Source organism: Pinus tabuliformis, chromosome 8 (assembly GCF_031772625.1).
Source record: "Pinus tabuliformis cultivar Carrire ecotype Pingquan chromosome 8, CPIR1, whole genome shotgun sequence".
NCBI classification, from domain to species: Eukaryota; Viridiplantae; Streptophyta; class Pinopsida; order Pinales; family Pinaceae; genus Pinus; species Pinus tabuliformis.
The window spans coordinates 342,593,333-342,614,859 of record NC_142294.1 but is presented as its reverse complement, the minus strand read 5'-3'; positions in this window follow the sequence as shown (position 1 = coordinate 342,614,859).

Below are 21,527 nucleotides of genomic sequence, written 5' to 3'. Positions count from 1 at the left end.
AGCTTGCTCATTGAAGCCAAACGTAAACACCAGGTCAGGCAGGAGATCAAAGAGTGTTTGGATTAGTTGAGATAGATTGCCACCAAGGGGGATTTGGAGATGAACAGGAAGAACATGCAAAATTACATTGGTGGTCCTATCCCGAGTAGAACAATGTTGCTCTTGCTCAAGAGGGATGTTAAAACTGGCTCCAAGTCATTGTACCCATATGCTGTGGAGGCTAGAATCCGCTTCAAGCCAAACACCATCACATAGTTTAGGGATGTCATCGCACAGTACCAAGCTTAGCACCAATATGTTACCAAGAAGCATCAAGTGGAATTTGTTGAGCTAGAGTTTCCCCAAACTCAAGCATCATAGTGTTTTTTCTTGTTAGGCTGTCAAGTGGTCTCCACCATGTTTTGTCTTATATGAGTACAAGTGTAAATTGTAGTATTATTTGTAATTATGTTGTAAGTGAAATTCCAAGTGTCAATATTGGAATATGAAGAGTCATGATGTAATGCAATGAGTCATTTTGTAAATAAGTTGAAGAGTCATGAGGCTAGTCCAAAGGTCACAAAGGGTTTTTGAAGAGTCACCCCCTCTTGTTATAAATAACACCTCATAACTCATGTAACAAGCTTTTGGCTAGGCTTAGGCTTAGAAGGAGGTTGGGAGTATTGTGAAGAACCTTGGCTTCTCCATAGCGTAGAGTGAGTATACTTCTTTTGAGGAGCAGGTGTTCTTGACTTTAATGTTCCACTATTGGGGCTAGTGGTCCATCAATGGTGTATGTATGAACGAAACTTTCACTTATAATAATAAAATCAGAGCTAGCACACTTTCATGCATATGTTATGAATATAGTAGGACTATTCTTGTTATATTTGCAATGTGTGTTATTTAACTTGCGCTTAATCTTATGAACTATTTTGTTTGCATTTGTATGAATCTTGTTGAATGCGTGTTGTTCTATTAATTCATCACTTTAACTTGTGGACTATTTTGCATCTTAGTTTGTGATGTCATTATTCTTTGTGTGTTCCTTTATAGATACTACTATTACAAGCTTCCGAAGGGGCACACTTCCTTTTCCCTTCGTGTGTTGGAACCTTCATGTATTGCACTTGACCCTCATCAGGGTCACACACTTGCTCTCATAGAAAGTTATCATACTTCACTCTACGTGTTTTCGCGGTCAAGGCATAACGTTACCACTCACTACTGGGACTCCTACTCCAAAAGGTGTGAGGTCTAGTTGGGACTTCATATCGGGGAGATCCCCTGAATGTTGGCGGGTTCAACACCATCAACAGAATTATAGAAATTAGCATTGATGAACCATGTCTACCTCCATATTCTAAGTTTGAACAACAATTTTTAGCTTAAGATTCACATAGATAACGGAGCCATCATACCAAATAAAGCATTTTCTTGGTTGGATTTTGATAATCATGATCTCATCTCTTATTTTATAAACAAAGAAGAGGACATCTACTGTAATGAGTTTCCATGTTGTATTGAACTCAACAATCGGAGGAGGAATATTCCCTAGATGGGTAAATTTAAAAGAGACAAATAGATGGATGAATTGATTACAAAATTTGTATACCTAATCACAAGCGAAAAGTTGCTATATAATGCACAAAACCAGAACAAGTGTTTTTAGGTTTAATTTCTCCTACATACAAGACATTTTAAGAGAGGCAATGGCAGATGAATAAGTTGTTGGCCTGGAGGAAATCCCCCAACGATAAGTGGCCAAGCAAAGACAGACTTTTTCAACTCAACCAAAGGTTTCCACATACTTTGGACCCTAAAGATCTAAGTTATTTGATTTGCTTCAAGGATCCACAACTTATTCAACTAAGCATCCTGGACGATTTTCTAGTGCTTCTATTTATAACCATATGTAGTGCATGGATTTCTCACTTTAGTATGCACATATGGTTGCTCACAAGTGGTGCTACAATATGGCTTACTTTTGTATTGTGTCCATCCATGACTTACCCTATGATGACTTGGCTGTCTCTAGTCTTTCATTGAGATGTCTCTTTTGCACTATACCACTCTTCCTTGACCTGTCTTGCCTTACTCTAGAAGTACGACCCCTTAGCATGGCCGTATCCTCAAGTAAGGTTCCCCCCCTTTGCATACCCTCTTATATTTGCCCTTAGTTGTTAATTTGGCTCCATTAAACCTTATGGTCACTCTTTTAAGGCATTTGATCAAGGCTCCAAGGCCCTTATTTATCCCATGGTTGGTTAGAATGCCTCATTTCCGGTCTTCAATAACTGAAATATGTTTTGGGTTGCCTAATTGGAGGTCCATAGGGTAAAACCTTTTTTAACCCTTATGGTTTCCCAGTGCCAAGTGAGTTGGAACTTTTGGGACCATACCATCATTTTAAGTTGTCTCATGAAACATGACATTATTTTGGAGGAAAATACCTATGGTGCCAGACGAGGAACCCATGGTGTGGTATCAAAACTTGTAATATGACTCGTCTCTATAAAACATTTTTTCCAACTGTTAGTTTTCCATTCACTTGTACCTTAAGGTCATTTGCTTGCTCATTTTTATCACTCCTCTCTTATTTATACTGTCCATTTGATTAGTTTTGTCTATCTTTGAAAACCTATATTGTGGAAACACAATCGGTTTCACTTCAAACCTTTAAATAACTCTCTAACTCTTATTCCAAGCATTATAATGCTTGTTCCTATCATCTCCAACACCTCTATGTTATCTCTTGCCTTTGGTTTCTCTTTTGAAGGATTATTGCTCAGTTGCAGAGTGTTTCTATTGGCCTAGTCCTCTTCAACATATTGGATGACTCAACTCTTCTACCTAAGAGGAGGTTCTAGCATAGTGAGGGCAAGAAATGTACCACCTTTTTTAGGGTACTTTTGGGTCACCATATGATCCAGGTGGCTCCAGAAAGACACACAGGACAAAGAGGTTTATGAACGCTCGAAAATAAAATTGCTTAGAGTGATGTCGACCCACGACCAGATCGTAGATCTTGTCTTCCTAATCGTGGAGGTGCGAACGGTTTGTCAATCCGAGTCCAAATGATGAAGTTATCGCGAAAAGAGTTTGCCATAGTTCCTTTGAAAAAGGAGGCTTTTTCTCATAAAAATGGGTTTTTTAGCCTTATAAGGCAAATCGCATCGGAAGAAGTCCAAAGGGCGACTTAAGGCTAGGCCTTTAGAACCCCCGATCAATGATCTTCGATTAATCGGAGTCGGGGGCATGCCATGCGCGATATCGGGACTCGGGCAGAGTCGACTTGCGATTGTGACATCGACGATCAGAACAATCAACGTCAGCGTATGATAAGGGAAGAACCTTGGGCCGCAACGTTAGCGATCAGTGACACACGATCTCAGCGTCGGATCGAAAACAGATTAATGAACATGATTAAATTGGCACATCGGCGGATCGACAGATTGGCATATCGACGATTGGCGTATCGGTGTATCGACGATCAACGATCCCCCGATATACAAGGCATTGACAGAGCGATATGCGATTTGCGATCAGCACGGACCCGATAGTCAAATAAAGCCCGATTTGATGAAATTTGAAGTCCGGATTATCAGATTTTCCAATGTTTTATGTGTATTTTGTGTTTTCGCGTGTATTTCTCTGTTTTAACATAAAAAAAAGAGAGGCATTTATGTGGTTTTGTTGAGCTGGCCGAACCTTCTGTTCAAACGACTTCTATTATAAACAAACAGATCCTGATTTTTAAGCGGCCTTGTCACACAAACTTGTTATAAAACACAATGGAGGCAGAGTGCCCGGGAGCGGGCATGATAGAGAGAGAGAGGGCTAGAGAGCCTGTGCTAGAGTGCTCGAGAGCCAATGAGGAGGCTACCCCCAATGGAGAGCCGCAGCACGAGAGGGCCAGATAGACAGAGATGGTAGGACAGTGTCGCGAGTTTACTCAGAGAAGCTTGAGTGCCAGAGAGTTGGAAAGCGAGAACGCCAAGACCTGTAGAGCCACAGAGCATGATCGAGGCAGCGCGAGAAGGTAGCCAAAGAACCAGAAGGTCAGGCAGAGCTGCAGTGACATAGGCAAAGTGCTGCAACACACCAGATAGTCAGAGAGCTACGTTGCAGATAGCCAAAGTAGTCTTCTTCTTGTATGATCGATGTTGTGAGATCGAAGCAAGCTTCAACACTTTTGACAACTTTTGTTCCAAATGCCCGAATTGTGAAAGCCAAAAAACTATCGATGCAAGGGGAGCCGAAGTCCGGATTGGTAATGAGCCCTGCTTGCGCATAGACAATGTGGATAGCATATTCACCGTGGTTTGTTTTCGCTAAAGATATGAACATCCACTTCTTCAGATGGCCCATGGTGTGAGGTATATGATTTATTCATGTATTTCTTCTTTTATACATTATGCTGCACGGATCCTTGATTGATATTGAGGTAGGATCTTATTTATTATATTTTGTCATGATTCCTTGCTGATTTGATGTGGAATCTTCTATGTGATGCATTGGCTGTCATAACTCTTCATGTTATGTTTTGAGATCCCTTGTTGTATGTTGTTGGGATATTCTTGTTGTCGTTATGCATGATTTTGCATTGAGATCCCTTTTGTGCCATGTTGGCGGGATACTCCTCATGTATGTTTTTGTGTCATACTGATAGGAGTCTTTTGATTGAGAATTCCGGTTGTGGAATATCTCTTAGAGCCACTCCTGCGTGAGGGCATTTTTCCTCATATGATCACGACATCATCTCTTGTGTACATCACCATTATTGACAACACTTAATGTAGCGGCCTACACCATCTTGACACCGGGGCCCGGAGACGTAGTCCCTCCTGGACGAACTCCGTTATCAATGCTTATGTTTTTATGTGTTGATGATTGTCTTGTTCCTCTTCTTTTCCGTATGCAGATGTATTCATTAATGTTCTTTTAAAATGCAATTTAACACATCACAAAAGTAAAAGGTCTTGGAAGGGTCCTTCGTCACACCCGGACCTGGATCACCATACAACACTTAATTGTTTGATTAATCTAGAGTATTTTATTGCAGCGTATCAAAGAATTAAGATCAAGTTTGTTTTATAGCAAGGTGCAATGACGTGTGTAGGTTCATCAAAGTGGAGAGATTGAAATCTCTCATATCTAGCCTAAGTAACATTAACACATACAATAGTGTTATTTTGTGTGAGTTCTTACCTTATTCACCTATTTTTGTCTTTAACATTTTAGGTTAATTAGTCCACCAAAAGAAATTAGTAAGTTAACCTTGTTTGCCTTGCTTTCCCTTGTTAATTTGTGTTTACTTCTCTTTGTTGTTAAGACCCAATTGAATTACCCTACTTAATCTACATCCTTAGGTCACGTGATTGTTTGGAAAACCCTAATTAACTTAGTGGACTTCCTTTGTCCTCTTTCCTTCCTTCAATTTCCCCTTTTAGGGTTTCCTGATTTTGCCCCAAAATTAAGTGGTGACACCACTCTCTCCTTCCTCCCCATGGTAGCGTGGTTCCTCATTTAAACCATCACCCATCCTATCCACTTCCCTATATTTTTTTAAAGGCCGTTGTTTGATTTCTCACCCAGTCTCTCCTATGTGAGCACTTTGTGTATATGTGATTATTGGGAAAAAGATCTTTAATACACTCCAATGTTACCCAATTTGGGCTTGCTAATTTGAATTTGGTCTTTAAGTCTAGCAGTGACACATGGTTCCAAGTCCAAGAGTCAAATATATCAATGACCTTGTTGATGCCTCTTTTAAACAAGAGAAGGGTCGAAAACCAAGGTTCCTTAAAGGTAGATCTATCATTTTGGAGCAACATTATTGATTACCACAGGAAGTGGTCATTGAAAGACATGCATGACTCAAGTGTATTCCCCTTCTAAATGAGCTTTGGTTTAATAGTCTCAAGCATTCCATACATTCCAAGCCACAAAGGTACCTTTATTTTTAATTGAGTTGGGGAGATAATCAATAATCAAAGCCTCATTATTTCGAGAATTAATAAGACAAAGTACAGACTAAAGTCAATACTTGGATCTAAAAGTTAAGGGCCTTCCATGAACTCTTGCAATGTGGGGCCCTAAAAGTGACATAGTTTCCAAACAACACTTATGGGGGCTCTTTTCCCTTAAGTGCTTGAATAATGCACTTGTTGTAGAGGATTTGAGCTTGGGTGTGAGTCTTGCTTATTCTCACCATCCCAATCTCATGGGAGGCAACATAGGTTGTAGTTTATCTAGCGTAAACCTTTGATCCATTAGTATTAACCAATAAGAAATAATGTAGGTATTTCTTTAGTATTTTGTAGGCACCAACTAAGGGACCCCAACAATATTAATAGTAAACATACATCACAACTAACACTCCACAATATATTTATAATTTTATCACGACAATGATGGACTTGGCAATCAATTTATCAATTCTTTCTCCACTCTCATAATACCAACATCTTGGAGTTATTTAGGGAGGGTTGGGAAACAAACAAGCTCCTTAGAAGCTCAAAGATATGCCTTGGATGAATATAGGGCCACCCTTGACTATCCATAAAGATTACTCTCATTTGCTTTCCTTATAGCATCAAGTTTTATCTAATTGAATTTTTTATTATCAAAATGCATGATGAAAAAATAGAAGGCATGCATCTTTTCCCATTAAAAATTAGCTATAAAAAATATAAAAATCACTCATCAACAAAATGCTTATTCACCATCTACCCTTCTTCACATTTAGGAAGTGAGATTCCTGTAATGAGGCCAAACAAGAGTCAAATTCCTTTAATGAGATTATCTATTATATAAGAGATTGCCCAACACTCTATCGACCATAGAACAAAGTGGAGGAGTAAAACTTCTCCAACCACATGATAGAGTGAAGAAGACAATTTAGAAGGCTAAGATTTTGATTAATTAATTGAGAGACATAATCAAAATTTTATTCAACAATACTCATAAATAGTTAATTGAACTTGCATGATCAAAATTAAGGGTAGCTAAACCCTCATATGCTTGATTAAAATATGTTACAATATATTAACAACATTTAGTTAAGGGAAGGGACAATAGCTTAAATAGTTGAACTTCAGTTCTAACACTCTCCCTACGACTTCATAGACATCCCCTAAAATGGGACTCCATGACCATGTCTCTAGATATCTCGACCATTCCAATTATCTTGATCCTTCCTAAGTTTACTACCAATTGCGGGCTATTGAGACAAAAGCCTCGAGTCTATAGTGACCAACCAACCAGATTCAAACGAAGACTCGCTCAAGCATCCGACCGAATCAATTACCAGCTCCCAACATCTTAAAAAACATGAACGTTAAACGTTTTAAAATTTTTTTGTAATACATGCGAATAGCGCCAAATGCTAAACATTTTTCTCTGTCCAGGAGGGTTTCTTAGAGTTCCCGGCAGCAACAATTTCAAATGGGCAAGCAGGAGCTCCGCCAGCCCGAGTTTTCAGAGGTTCGTGCAATTTCCATATACTGCATTCATATCTTTTAGGGTTTGGCACGAGTTCTCGAGAATGGTTCATTTACGAAGCCATTATTTCCTTTCATAAATAGTGTTGAGGTTCATCGTTGCAATCAATTTTATTGCACACTCTTATTTATTTTCAAGCATTTGTTGAAGGGCAGCCTAAATTTTTGAAACCTTGCAAACCTGGTAAATACGCCGATTCTTCAGAGTCTAGACTATATCTCGGGTCATCGGGATTTTAAAGAATACACTGTAACCATTTGGCAACCATATGTAGCCTCCATGTGTATTTTATGGAGGATGAGGTAATTTTAAATCATATGCTCATAAGCCACTCTGGTCACAGTGGGTTTATTTGTTTCTTTGGAATTTGGATGGACTTGTGGTCAAAATGGCGTGGCTCAGCAGGTTATGCTCTTATACCAATCGATCGAAACTATTAACTGTTTGAAGCCTATTAGGGTACCTGCAATGCCTGTGTATTTTCTGAGGCATTTCTTGTGCAGCCATTTGAGAATATCAATACAATTTTTACTTTCTTGTTTACAATCTTCCTCTTAAATGATTATATTGTAGCCAGGAACATAAAGATCTCAAGAAGATTCGCTGGTTATTTATGCTTCACGCTAAGGACAACAACATACTAGAATGAAAATATTTCTGATACATTGTCCCAATGTATTCTATAGTCCAGGTAGGGGAAGATCTTCAACACTTGCGTAACTGTGTAATTCTCAGACAAACAAAATAGGTCAACCTGAAACGCGAGCAGACAAAAAGAAGGATTCATCTTGACCCCTATCTATTGAGAGTTGAGAGGGATTTTTGTTTTTGTTTTTTTTTTTTTTGTTTCGGTGCAAACCTAATTGTGGTTAAATAGTTTCTATGGGTCAAAAACATCAAGGTTGGCACCTGGTTTTTTTTATCCTCTTAAACACTCAATGGATCCGGTGTTAAGATGGATCTATAGTAATTTTCTTTTAGATAAGTTGTGAACTAGAGCAATTCTTTTAGATAAGTTGTAAACCATAGCTATATGAGCTAGACTATACTTTTACAACCATTGTCAATGTCCTAGAACCTATAGGTAGGGAAGATAAAGATAAAATAATTTCATTAATGTCCAACAAATGACCACAAAAGTAGGTCAATGGTACTAGAGGATACATCTAGTGAGAGTACAATGTGGGAGTGCAAATGCCACTCCTAGAAAAGCGAAATTTAATACAAAAAATATATATGTATGCAAAATGAAGTAATGAAAAAAACAAACAATAGGACATCCTCATGAGCATGAACATGTAGCAAACCGTATTAGCTGCCTGATGAAGAGCCCATATTGAGGGAGGGCTGAACATGAAGTCCATGATGTCAAGAATGCTTGAGTTTGATAACCGACGGCGAGGAGGGCGACAGGGTGTTGGCTCATTGTCTAAGTATTTAGAACTATCTGGGAATTTGGCTACACGATCTTGGGGGAAGGAAGGAGCAAGGAATGCTCCTAACATCCGAGGCTAAAACAAAAAAGATTTGGATAAGTCTTTGGCTGCTTCACTGCGGTTGGGAAGGAATCCGTCTTGGGGGCGCGGGGGGGGGGGGGGGGGGGGGCGCTTTCACACTAGATCTGCCTAGAACTAATCCCTCTGGTGCTCTGGACATACCTAAACTAATATGCTATTCGGCAATTCCGAAGTAGTCTTAAGGGTATCAGTCAACCTCCCTTAGTGGGGGGCTGCGGGGATCTTCGGTGTCTCACCACTCTACTATCTGAAGTACTCTGGAACTCAATTCGCCGCTTCTTGCCTTTGTCAATTGGGTCAGCCTGAAAGTATGATGTGATCGTCCGGGCCATCCCCACATGATGCGGTGTATGTTGGGCCAGAGATCTATGTCTGAATATATCCCTAATGAAGAGGGGTAAGCATCTTTTATTTGGATATTGGAAAAAGGTAGAGAGGGAGCCCCACGAATCTCTATAAAGGTAATGGAAGTGTCCTTTGATCTCATAATATAGGGGCACCTAAAAATGAGATGCTGCTATGTCTCTAGATCTTGTAGGTGACACATTTGGCAGATCTTATAAGATCGTGGCATGTGGTGGTCTGTCTCCACTCAGAGTCAATGAGAACCAACTCGGAGCTGTCCTAAGGATATGTTGAGTGAGTGCATCCAATGTCTATATGTGTATGGGGGGAAAACAATGATACCATCTTGCAACTTCAATAAGTGCTTAAGGCATAAGGGCATCTTCAGACCCAGGCTTGTCGGGGGTGAAGTCTAGGTGATCTAAATGTACAATTTGTAGATATCCTCTGGGATGGATTGATTCAATATCTGTCTCGATGGTAAGAGATGGCTTAGGGCATCAAGGGAGAATTTGAAAGCGGGGAGGCACTTTGGAGAGGGTCATTGACTAGAGAAGTTGAGATACATCTGAGAACCAACCACGTGTTCGACCTTCGGGAGTTGAAGTGAGGGCCTCCGAGGAGCAAAGTGCAAGGTAGGGGTATCGGTCTCTCTCGACAACTGAATCTATGAAAGTTCTGACTCTGTGAAGGAAAGAAACCAAGCGAAATATGACTTTGAGGCGGAAGGGGTGGACCCCAAACTTTGCTTGAATAGTGGAACGCAGGACTGTATGTTTGCATCATATGATGCGCCTGAGGAGTAAGGTCTGGACTCGCTCCATCTGGGCCCAATTTGTCTGGATTCTGTACCGATCTCAATCCCCAGATCTCAAATTCGTAGAGGACCATGGGTCTAATAGTAGCCTCCATGAGGTATAGTTTAGATGAGATTTCCTAAAACTGACGCTGGAAACATTGTCTCTCTATGAGGGCCAGGGAACCATACCCTTTACTGAGTTGAGGCTAGAGGGCTTGTTGCATACCAAAACGGGGTTGTGAACTGCACTCCCAAGTAGATGTATGATGTGGTGATCTCAATCTCTTCCCCTCGATAATAGAAATGCCTGTCTGTAAGAGCTTTCTTCAAAGCATTGAAGATCATAACCTTAGTTTTACCAAGGTTGGTTGTCAACGTTCGAAGGTCATAGAAGCTAGCCAGGGCATCGATCTGTCTTTGCAGGCCCTTTGGAGTAGATGATGCTAACAAGATCAAGTCATTGTCCAAAGGAGTAGGGAGATCAATACCTCATGTAGAAGGCAACCATCACCCTCCTGGATGTGCTCATGGAGGAAAGATTCCAACTCGTCAATATAAATTCTGAAGAGGGTTGGTGAGAGGGGGCACCCTTGTTTTACCCTGATGGTACTCTGAATGAAATCAGAAAGGCCATGCGCCAATCTAAGGTGACCCAAGGTTGACTTGTACAGTCTCATGATGGCTACTAGGAGGGTCTCAGATATGCCAATGTCATGAAGCCTTTGGAACAATGCCTCCCTGGGTACAATGTCAAATGCTTTTTGGAACCTACAAAGCAGCAATAGACTTTCGAAGAGTGATGACGAGCCTCCTCAATAATGGCTCAAAGTGTGAAAATGTGATTAACCGTTGGTATCTTGGGCAGAAGCTTGCTTGTCCTCTTGCTTTGAGATGTCGTCTCTCTAGCTTGTCAAAAAGCCACTGATGTAAGACCATGGTGTACAACTTAGAGAAAGTATGGCCTACCATAATAGTCTTGTAGTTGTTCGGATTGCAACTACTCCTTGACTTGTGGATTGGATGGATAATGTGTTGTGTAATTGGAACATACCACTTGATTAAATAGATCAACAATATAAGACTTGAGAGATTGGATACCATGTTTCGAGAATTTAGCTTGGAACCCTTCCTCATCTGCTGCACTATTGGTGCTCATAGCTTTGATTACTCTCCTGATATTCCACTCTGAGAAAAGGTGACAAGAGGAGGGCGGAGAGGGGATGTGTGTTGGGGTTTGTCCGTGAATGTCATAAAGGGAGGTGGTGTGGGAAAACATGGCCTGAGGGTCAAGGTCGGATGGGCTATCATGGCATCTAGGAAAAGGGGCCCCTAGAAAGCTTTTAGGAATTTTTTATGACTTTGTTGCATTGAAATTTCAGCTTGGAGGTAGGAAATTTTTTATAAGTTTATTGCGTTGGAATTTGTTGATATTTTTAGAAAATTAATCATGCTACTTGTTTGGTTATTTGTGGTGGTAAAGCTATCAACAATGTTCGTGTTTCTAGCATAGGTGCATCTTGAGTAATTTTCTAGATCATAGAGCACAAAATACTGAAAAACCAGAAAACAATTTTTAATGACGAACAACTTATAGGGATAACCTTCTGTATGTAGTGTTCATTAGGACTTATTTTCTTTCTCGATTAGAAGTATTGTTTTGGAGCCATGAACAATGAAAACAATAAGGGGACGTGTCAATCTAACTTCACAAACAATGCTCTTGAGTTGCTTGACATGCCCAGTAATTCAAATAGAAACAAGGAATGTCTCAATGTGGATGCAACATGATTTCATCCTTTTAAAATAGAAAATGACTTGTTAAAGTGAAACTTCTATTTAGTTAGTCTAACATATAAAATTCCCTAGACACCAAGCAGGGAAATCTTCTTTTGGAGTTTGGACCTGCCTTAATTCCATTTGGTTGGAAACTAAGGCTTCAAAAGTATTTTTTTAGCACGGTTTAAAAATTGAGCAAATACAACGGTGATGTCCAAGGGAAACATAGGGGGACCACAGCCATCAATTTCCGTGTTCATTGTTACTTCCATGAATCAAGACCTGACAAAATTGCAAGGAAATTAAAGTGCAATAGATGGTTTTTGAGTTCATACATATTGATTCCCACAAGTAAAGTTTCCAATTTAAGTTTCATACACACAAGCTAAGTCACCTAGTTTGTCTTTGTGTTCTAATTTGGTGACAATGAAATTTAGAAAAAAAAAATGCTGGTCAAAAAAATAGGATAAATTTTGCTATTAAGGTTGAGAAAATAGATAATTCAAAAATTTAATAACATAAAATGATGAAATTCCATGCATTGGCATATTTTATTTGAATTTTATGAATGAATGTTTGAATGCAGATTTTCACAGCTGTTCATATTGTAGATAGACTTTTGGCGCTGAACTGTGTAAGTAGGCAGAAACATCCAACATTTCAGGCAGGCACTCTGCCCAACCTCAGGGACAAAAGAAGCTAGATTTTCACAGCTGTTCATATTGTAGATAGACTTCTGGAGTTGAAATGTGTAAGTAGGCGGAAACGTCTGACTTTTCGGACAGACACTCTGCTCATCCTCAGGGACAAAAGAAGCTAGATTTTCACAGCTGTTCATATTGTAGAATTCAAATTTAATTGAATTTATTTTATGATTAAATTTGAATTTGTATCAATTGAAATCAGATCGAATGAACCCCCCAAATATAACTGATTATATTCATTGGGTCATGTTGTTGGCTGAATTTTGAATTTCTTCCTTAAAATTCAGTGAACATTGTAACTGGATAGAAATTTCAAATTGAATATTTCAAATCCATCAATCTTGATTATTTGGAACCGCTTATTAGGCAGATATTGCAGTGCATTTGGGATCCTTTGAGACCCCATGGTAAATTAGATAGTTCCTTGGTAGACATGGCTAGTGGATTGCATTTTGTGAATTTTTTCTCACTACACTAAATTGACATTAATTTGCCTATAACAATCGAATAAGGAATCTCACCAAGAATGCTTGGGAAATCATAGGACATGCTCTTTTGACTTCAAGTTTTTATTAGTGTTGTTTTGTGTCCTTATTTTCTATTTTTTGTAGGACTCACCATGGCTTCCAACATGGCTTCAGCCAGAATGTTCAGCATTTGCAGAGCAAACGATGAGCGGTCATCCGATATGTGAGACAGAATGCAAGGTCTATTATATCTTGAAAACCCTCTCTACTTATTTGTTTGTGTACATGTTTGTAATTCTGTATTGAGCTCAAAGTGTCTTGAGCAATCACTTGAGTTGTTTTAAATTTTAAATAATGCATTTAGTGATCTCATTGATGACTTTTTATTTGTTTGTAAATAATAATAGATCTTCTTTTTTTAATTAATTAATTGAGGACTCTCCATGTTAAATTTTGTTTATGGTTGAGTAGTTATGGGCAGTATTTATTGTGATATAAAATCTCGTGTCTTTTCTTTATGAAATGCAGCCAAGGAGGCTGTAAAAATAAATTACTATACCTTATGCATATACAATATATAATAAATATAAAAATGATATAATGTTGCATTTCTTTTTTTTGGTATTTTTCAGATTTCTTTCACATCGTAGATTTTACAAACTCAAAAATAGAGATGAATGATGATCTTACAATTCAGGAATACAATCTATCTAGTGCAACCAGTTTGTATCTAATTATAAACGTAAACCATATGAAAACAAACACCAATATTATTACTCAAGAGTCAAAATTCACCATTTACATATAATGTACAAATTTCAAGTTTGTCATACATGACGGAAATGTCACAAAAACTTAAAATATAATATGAGAAAAGTATTAGAAGCTAGCGTGGATCCTAATCAGGAACATTTTCATCCAAATAGCTAATTGTCTACCATGTCCAACTGCATGTTGTACAGATCCCTCTACGAAACTTAAACCATCACTAGTTTTGTTTCTCTGCCCCTCCTTTGCCCTAAAGGCCATCCTCTATTCTTTATTGTTTTCCAGTGAAAATCACTTCCCTACACTAAAATTTGTCCTCTGGTATGCTCCAAAATTTCCTCGTTCTGTTGCATATTGAAGGGTGATGAATGGCCCATAAAATTCACAAAGAAAGGTTTATGGGCCATACCAATCATAAGCAAAGTTTTATGTGCCATAAAAATCACAAGCAAAGTTTAATGTGCCACAAAACCCTAAATATGTATTTTTCTATAATTTTTCCCTAGATTAGAATGGTTTTTTATAACAAAAAAGGTTATTTTCAGTAATTGAGAAATGCCTTCAGATGAATCGAAACAACCATGTGAAATCTTTTGACAATATGTTAGGGTGACTAGAAATGGTGCTTTCGTTTAGAAGCAAAGAAGCCCTTTCATCAGGCTTTTGGTATCTAAGAGTGATGTTGTGCCCATATTGCAAGTTGTAAGGTTATTGTTAGTTCTTGCTTCATGTTTGAGAAAACTAACACTTGTTTTGAGCTTGGTGGTGGTGTTAAGGGCATTTCAGCATCTTTCATTTATGTAAAAGTATCCATCCTTCTTGAATCTAGCCTTTTAGTTGATTCAATTATAAGGGATTAGACAAAAGACAATTGACACATAGAAATTTCAAAATATGCCCAATCTGAAATTTCCACCTTCACTTTTATGAGACCACAGATTCATATCATGAAGTTTTTAGCCTTAGTGCCAAAGCTAATTTCTTCAATGGCTCTGCAAGCTAAGTTGCAAGAAACACTTAGTTTGGTCACATCCTAATACCTGAAATGGTTGGAAATGCTACAAGACATATGGCACAACTAGCGATGTTTCAAAGGTGTTTCACCCATTTCTAGTAATGTTTTGAGCTCTTTTCTTGGAAGTTTATGGGCCCATGTAATTGCTTGGGAGGGGCGTGGGACCAATGGGAAAATATAACTCTGTTTGTGCCAATGACCCCTTATCTTACTTTTTTATCTGTTTATTTGTTTCAGGATGGTTGAGAATGGTTCCAACCTCATCGAACTTGATATGGAGAAAGTAGAATTTCATATCCCATTTAGAATTCAACTGACTTAACAATCATTAGGATTTCAAGGTTTGCAAGATTGCAGTCGTTCCATTGGATTCTATCACATATGAGGGTATGGGATTAGCATTAATCAAGAGTACCAAGCTATGGGATTTTGCATCATGTAATCATCTATGAGAATTAATACAAACACGGGTCTCCTAAAATGTCATTTTTATTTTCTTGCAAGATAATGTGTTATTTAAAAAACTAAATATCTATATTTTTTGTATTTTTTATATACTGTATTTACCCCATGTACCCATTTTAGAGGGGTCACATTTTTGGGCATTTATGTTTTGGAAACTTGTACATGATTCCACATTTTGTACAGCGTAGCCTGTAAGAAACCTTAGATCTCACCAATGCTACTTCTAGGCAAACTCAACACTGTAGATATCACAAAAACTTCAAGCATAGATCATTTTAGCAACCCTTAGGGCAAGATCTATCACAATACACAGAGTTGAAACCCTCTGAGCACTAATCCTTGTTACAAGCACTAAGCCTCATTATAAGCGTAATACATGATCTTCCAAGATTCTTCAAATCACAAGCATCACACCAACTATCAATCTCTAAGATCCAATGTCGTTGTTCTTAACAAAGACACTCTTGTCCGTTATATAAACTAAGGTGAAGGAGCCCAATAATAAAACATGGACTAAGTCCACAAGCAACTCTAGGCTATGTCAACAAACAAAGCTTCAAAATGTATCGCTCCTCATTGTAAGGTGTTCACATGTCACACTAGGGTTTGTCCAACCCACAAGTTGGTGCGCCCTCTAGGCTAGGTGTCGACATGTCAAGTTTTCCTCTCCAAGATGGTGCACGCTCTAGTTAGTGGTACCTCATCTCAAGTGCTCTCCTCAAATTGTTTGTAAGGTGGTTACATATTCCAAGGGGTAAATGCCCAACGTCCAAGTGCTTGATGTACTCCTCCATGGTGGTTACTCCACATGTGCGGAATTGTCATGCTCCTCAATAAGTATGCCCATGCAGGAGATGCCAAATACGCCACATGTGCCTACCAAGGTTGCTTGGAAGCGGGAGCGGAATTGGGTGCGGGGAGTGACAATTTTCAGAAGCTTATGGGTCGAGAGCATTTTGGAAGTGTTTTTTATATAATATATATTTTATTATATTTTGATGCATATATGTCAACAAAAGCATGTAGAATGATGAATTAGTTATAAAATGCATAAAAACATGGATTAAAACATAAACCATCAATCATCTAGTAGCTATAATCTTCATCAACCACAGGTCCACAAGTTACAACATCTCGATTCTCATCACGATGGGTGTGGAGCCTAATTATCTTCCTGATTCTAGGGAGTGATTTTTTTTGTGGGAGTGCGCTCCCTGAGTGCTTCCATTTGGAGCGCGCTCTGGGAGCAGGTGCAAGGGGGGGGCGCTCCTCTGCAGCCTTGGTGCCTACCACCACATCAAGTAGTGCGCTTCCCTAACAGTGATCCCAAAACAAGCATGCACCTAATCTAAGCTCTCCAGATGCAAGTAAAAAATAAACAAAGGGGCTATAAGACCACAATCCCTTCGCATATCATGAAGCGCTCTCCTAGCTAGGTGAAAGCACTTTTGGATTAACCAAATGCTAACACTCCCCATTTGTAAGGAAAGTGTTTTCTCCAACACCAATCTTCTTCCTTTGTACTTCAATGGTGCTTGCAACTTGCAAATCCAAGGTTGTTGCAGTCTTGGAATCAATCACTAGTCCTGCCATGAGGTCTTGGTTTATGGTGCAAACATATGTTGTATGAATACTTGGTAAGAGAGGTAGGACGTTGACATTCCCTTGGCTTATGGTTGAAGAGTTTTTAAGGTTTCGATTTGAATATGGGTTTAAGGTAAGGTTGAGGAGTTGGCATTAAAGCATTGATGCTCAAAGATCCAAAGGATAACAGGACAATAAGGGGAGACTCAAGACTTAGCTAGGCCATAGCTATTAAGTGGGGAAGCCACTTTGGGTGAAGGAGGGAGAAGAGTCATCTCCTTGATAGGTGGTTATGTTGAAGATGTTGGGAGAGGTTTGCTTGCAAGGTATTACACATTGGTTTGAGAGGAGTGGCTCTCCTTCAAGGAAATGTGAATTTTGGTCCAAAGAAGAGGGGTAGGGGGGCACATGAAAAAGCCTCACGATAATTTAAGGCCCTAGGAGAATTGCTATTACCCACTAAAATGGATAACCCCATTGGAGAAAACCAATTCTCATATCTTATATAGCTAGGTAGCCAACAACACTACACATTTGCTTATTGATGATGATATGTTAGTTTCCTCCGCCATCTACACTAGTCATACACCTCTCACCATTCGACATTCCTCTTAGATGAAGGTCAGCTACGACTCAACAAGTACTTTGACCATTTTACAGTTGAGTGCTCTTAATGTTTTGGTATTTAAGTATGGATAATGGGGTGATGTGGATGATTGATCGATCTTGATTGTAAACTTGTTCTCTCATCTTACTAGGGGGTTAATATTTAGCCCTAGTCTAGTGGGACCTCCCCTAAGGCCTTAGGGTCCTAGAGGGACACTTCCTAAGAAACTTGGATTGAAGTAGTGTCCTTTACCCTTTTTCCTTTTCCATACGTAACATTTTCCATGTCACATCATCTCCTTTCATATCCTCTCCATCCTTTGGGTTAACTGCCATTGGTTCATTGGGATTTGGCACCCACATTTCCGCATGTTGAGGTCAGATTGAAAAACTTTTCCTTGGAGGTTGATGTAGCTAAAAGAATGAAAAAGCATAAGATGGCCACAATGAAAGAAAAAAGAAGTTAAAATGCAAATGATGGTTGGGGCATAAGTTAGCAGATGGGGAAAAGCCTTGCATGAGCTCTACCCCCATCATTAGCCATCATTTGGTTCTTGTGCACTTGATGCTCCATCTCATCAAAAGGAACCCTTGCATGTACAAACTCCAATGAGTGAGAAACTGTCTCATCTTAAGGGGTAAAAGTTAAAACAAATGCTACATCATAAAGAGAAGGCTTTGATCCTTGAGCTATGCACCAATAAAAAGCATTATTAAAAAGAAGTAAAAGGCACACTAAATGGGTGGAAAAAGTAGCCTGAGAGGGGTAACTCATGCCTCCACGTTTGCATCCTCCATTACATCTATATACTCAGGATGTGGACTCTTATTAGCTAGTCCTTGACCATGGCTCTTGGCCATGAAATCCTTGCCCTCCATCGCACCTATTCTCACTAACAACCTATGGAGTGAAGGCTTGACCTTGGAAATGCCACCTCCCTTGGTGGTTGGAAACACCTAATAGGGTTGAATACTTAGCCATCCCTACAAAGGTTGGAATACCTTTATGGGATTTGGTCTAGTTAGATATTTGAAGTTGATCCTAGTTTGAATTATTAATTACCCTTAACACTTAAGTATGGTCCACTAGATGCATTTATGGTCTTAGTCTCTAATGAATGGTTGATTTCACTTGAGTTTGAGATGGTTTTGCTAGGTGGTCCAGAGTAGTTGAGGCCTTGAGGGCACCCAAATCCACATGATGCCTAGGCCATACTATACTCTCAGAGAGCATGACGATCTTGCAGATATAACATTCCCCTATGCAGCAAAGCATTGGGTACTTTGATGATCTTAGCAGTTGATGGACACCCCAGAGCACCCCTAGAACACTAAGCTTCTCTTGCTTGGCATGGAGGATTCTTGATGATGTACTAATGGACCCAACATGCCCCAGGCTGGCCTTGGCACTACTTGATGGGCATGCCTTGATCCAAAGCCCAGATGAGGATGGTTATCCCCCAGGATGATTGAGGAGGGCATGTTGTACCCGATGTAGGTCCAAAATTGGATAGAGAACCCACTACGTTATCTACTTGACACCCATAAAGTTGACGTAGGGCACCTACAACTGGATTTTGACACATGGAGATGCTCGAGGCTTGATTTGAGTACCTTCCCTCAAATAGAGGTTGATCAGGATGCTTGGAGACCCTTGTAGCCCTACCAATGTATTTTGTAGCTTTTGGAGCCTAAGAAGGCATGACGTCATCCTTTCATTGGCTCACAACTCACACGTGTGGGATTTTATTGGCATATTTTTTGTTGATCTAGTGGTTGGCTTGTAACCCAATTTTACTTTATCTCTATGGTAAGTTAAACTATTATCATCCGTGGTTTATTTTCACTCAACAATTATACAATATCCATAAAAATATTTTTACGAAATAAGTTTTAGAACATTGAAAACTTAGTATGTTGATAATTAACAGGGAAATTTGAAGAGAATAAGTGAGAAATTAATGATAGGTACAATAGAAAGTTTTACCCAAAAACCTTTCGAAAATTATATTAACTCAGAAAATATGGGTTAGACCCACAGAGAAATACATAGGAAATTATCATTGATTGGAAGACTTGTAACTTCCCTTCTTATTGAAAAATTTGGCCTGAGAAAACCCTCGTTGCCTGAGAAATACATCGTCAACAAAACCCGGGTTGCCTGCCAATTTGACCTCTAGATTTCCTTCATAAATCTCCTCAACGTCCTCTTGTATCTCCTTGGTCAAGTCGTGCCTTCTCACTTGGCAAATCATTCACTCAAGCGCTCAACAATGATGTGCTTCTTAGCCTTTTCCCTTTGTCTCAATTTATAACTTCATTAAGGCCTGGATCGACGGTTGAGATTAAATCGCTGAGTTACTATAAAGACAAATTTACTGAAATTAAATTTTGTTAGCCTTCTTTTTCTAAGCTTAAGAAATAAATTATAAATGGCTATTGCATGTCATGCATGTCATGCATGTCGCATGCCAACCCTCATGCATGCCTTGCTTGCAAACCCTCATTCATACTTGCATGTCACATGCAAGCTCCTAAAGAGGCAAAACAAGATCTTTCCTAGCTAAGACACCAAGCTAGAAGACCTTCCACAACTACAGAATTCAACACTCCCTCCTAGCTAGGAAGGGATTCTCCACCACCCCCAGCTTGTCCCTGTAAAACACGAACTTCCCCTTCACTAGAGGCTTGGTAAGAATATTTGCAACCTGCTCCCTTGTGGGTATGTACTACAATCTCACAACACCTCTCTGGACCATGTCTCTGATGAAGTGGTACCTGATCTCTATGTGCTTGGACTTATCATGAAACATTGGATTCTCCGAAAGTTTGATGCAACTTTGGTTATCACAGTGTATCACAGTCGGTCCCATCTCAAGATAAAATAAACCTGTGAGCATCTTGCGAAGCTAGATGGTCTCACAACTGGCTAGACTCATTGCCATGTACTTTGCCTCTGCTGAGCTAAGTGCCACTTGTTAGAAAATTAGAAAGGCAGAAAGATTTTCCCTTTTTGATAATTACTTGTGATTTCCTTGAGTTATTATTATCTTTCTTTTGTTCTTCTTTTGTCTTTAGTTCATCAAACAATTACCAAAACCAAAACACGAAGATCAAGAACACGGAATAGGTGCTCAACCAAGCAAAACCCCTATATAGGGGAAAATCCAGTCAAGAATCCTTCAGTAATTCAAGATGAGACAGACCAAGACCTAGACCAATAGACCTTCCTCCTCCACCAAGTCAGCCCTCAAACTGTTCTTCCAACCTTCAAAGATCAACTGCAACAATACTGCATCAAAGACAAATTTTCGACCTACTGCATCAGAATTTTGGCCCAGCTTCAAGACTGCAGTTTCAACCCTCCTGTAGCTTTAGTTCCTTCGCATGTGTGCGACAAGAGAGAGAATTTCGACCTCCCCAGCGAGATAATGACTTCCTTCTCATTTGCTAGCCCTTTCCTTCTTCTTCATTAGACTTCGTACCTTTTACTGCTTCTAGCTATTGCAATTCGAACTTGTTGAGTGATCTCTTCCAAATGATTCGAGGTGTTGTTGCTTATATATAGTCCTTCTAGGTGATCAAATTCTTCTTTTGAGGTGACTTGTCCTTCCTTGAGGTTGATTTGGTGGAAGAGGCCTAATTGGCCTATTTTACATCAAAATATTTTTTTTTCTTTGACAGAATAAATCCCAAGAAGGGTTCTTTACAATATGACATGGACAAGGACACTTGACATAAACCCTAGAAGCCTTCAATGGAGGCTTTGGCCTAAAACAATTGACCCAAGCATGAATCCATGCTTTAATAAGTCAATTTATTCATAATAAAAATTATTTTCTTTCTTTTGATAAATATTTTATATCATGACTTAAGTACAATTATGAAGATCGATACTAGCTACACTCTTCAACACTCCCTCTTAACTAGGGAGGTAATCAAAATTACCTATACATAAAGGTACAATGGAATATCTCCAAAATGAACTACAAAGGG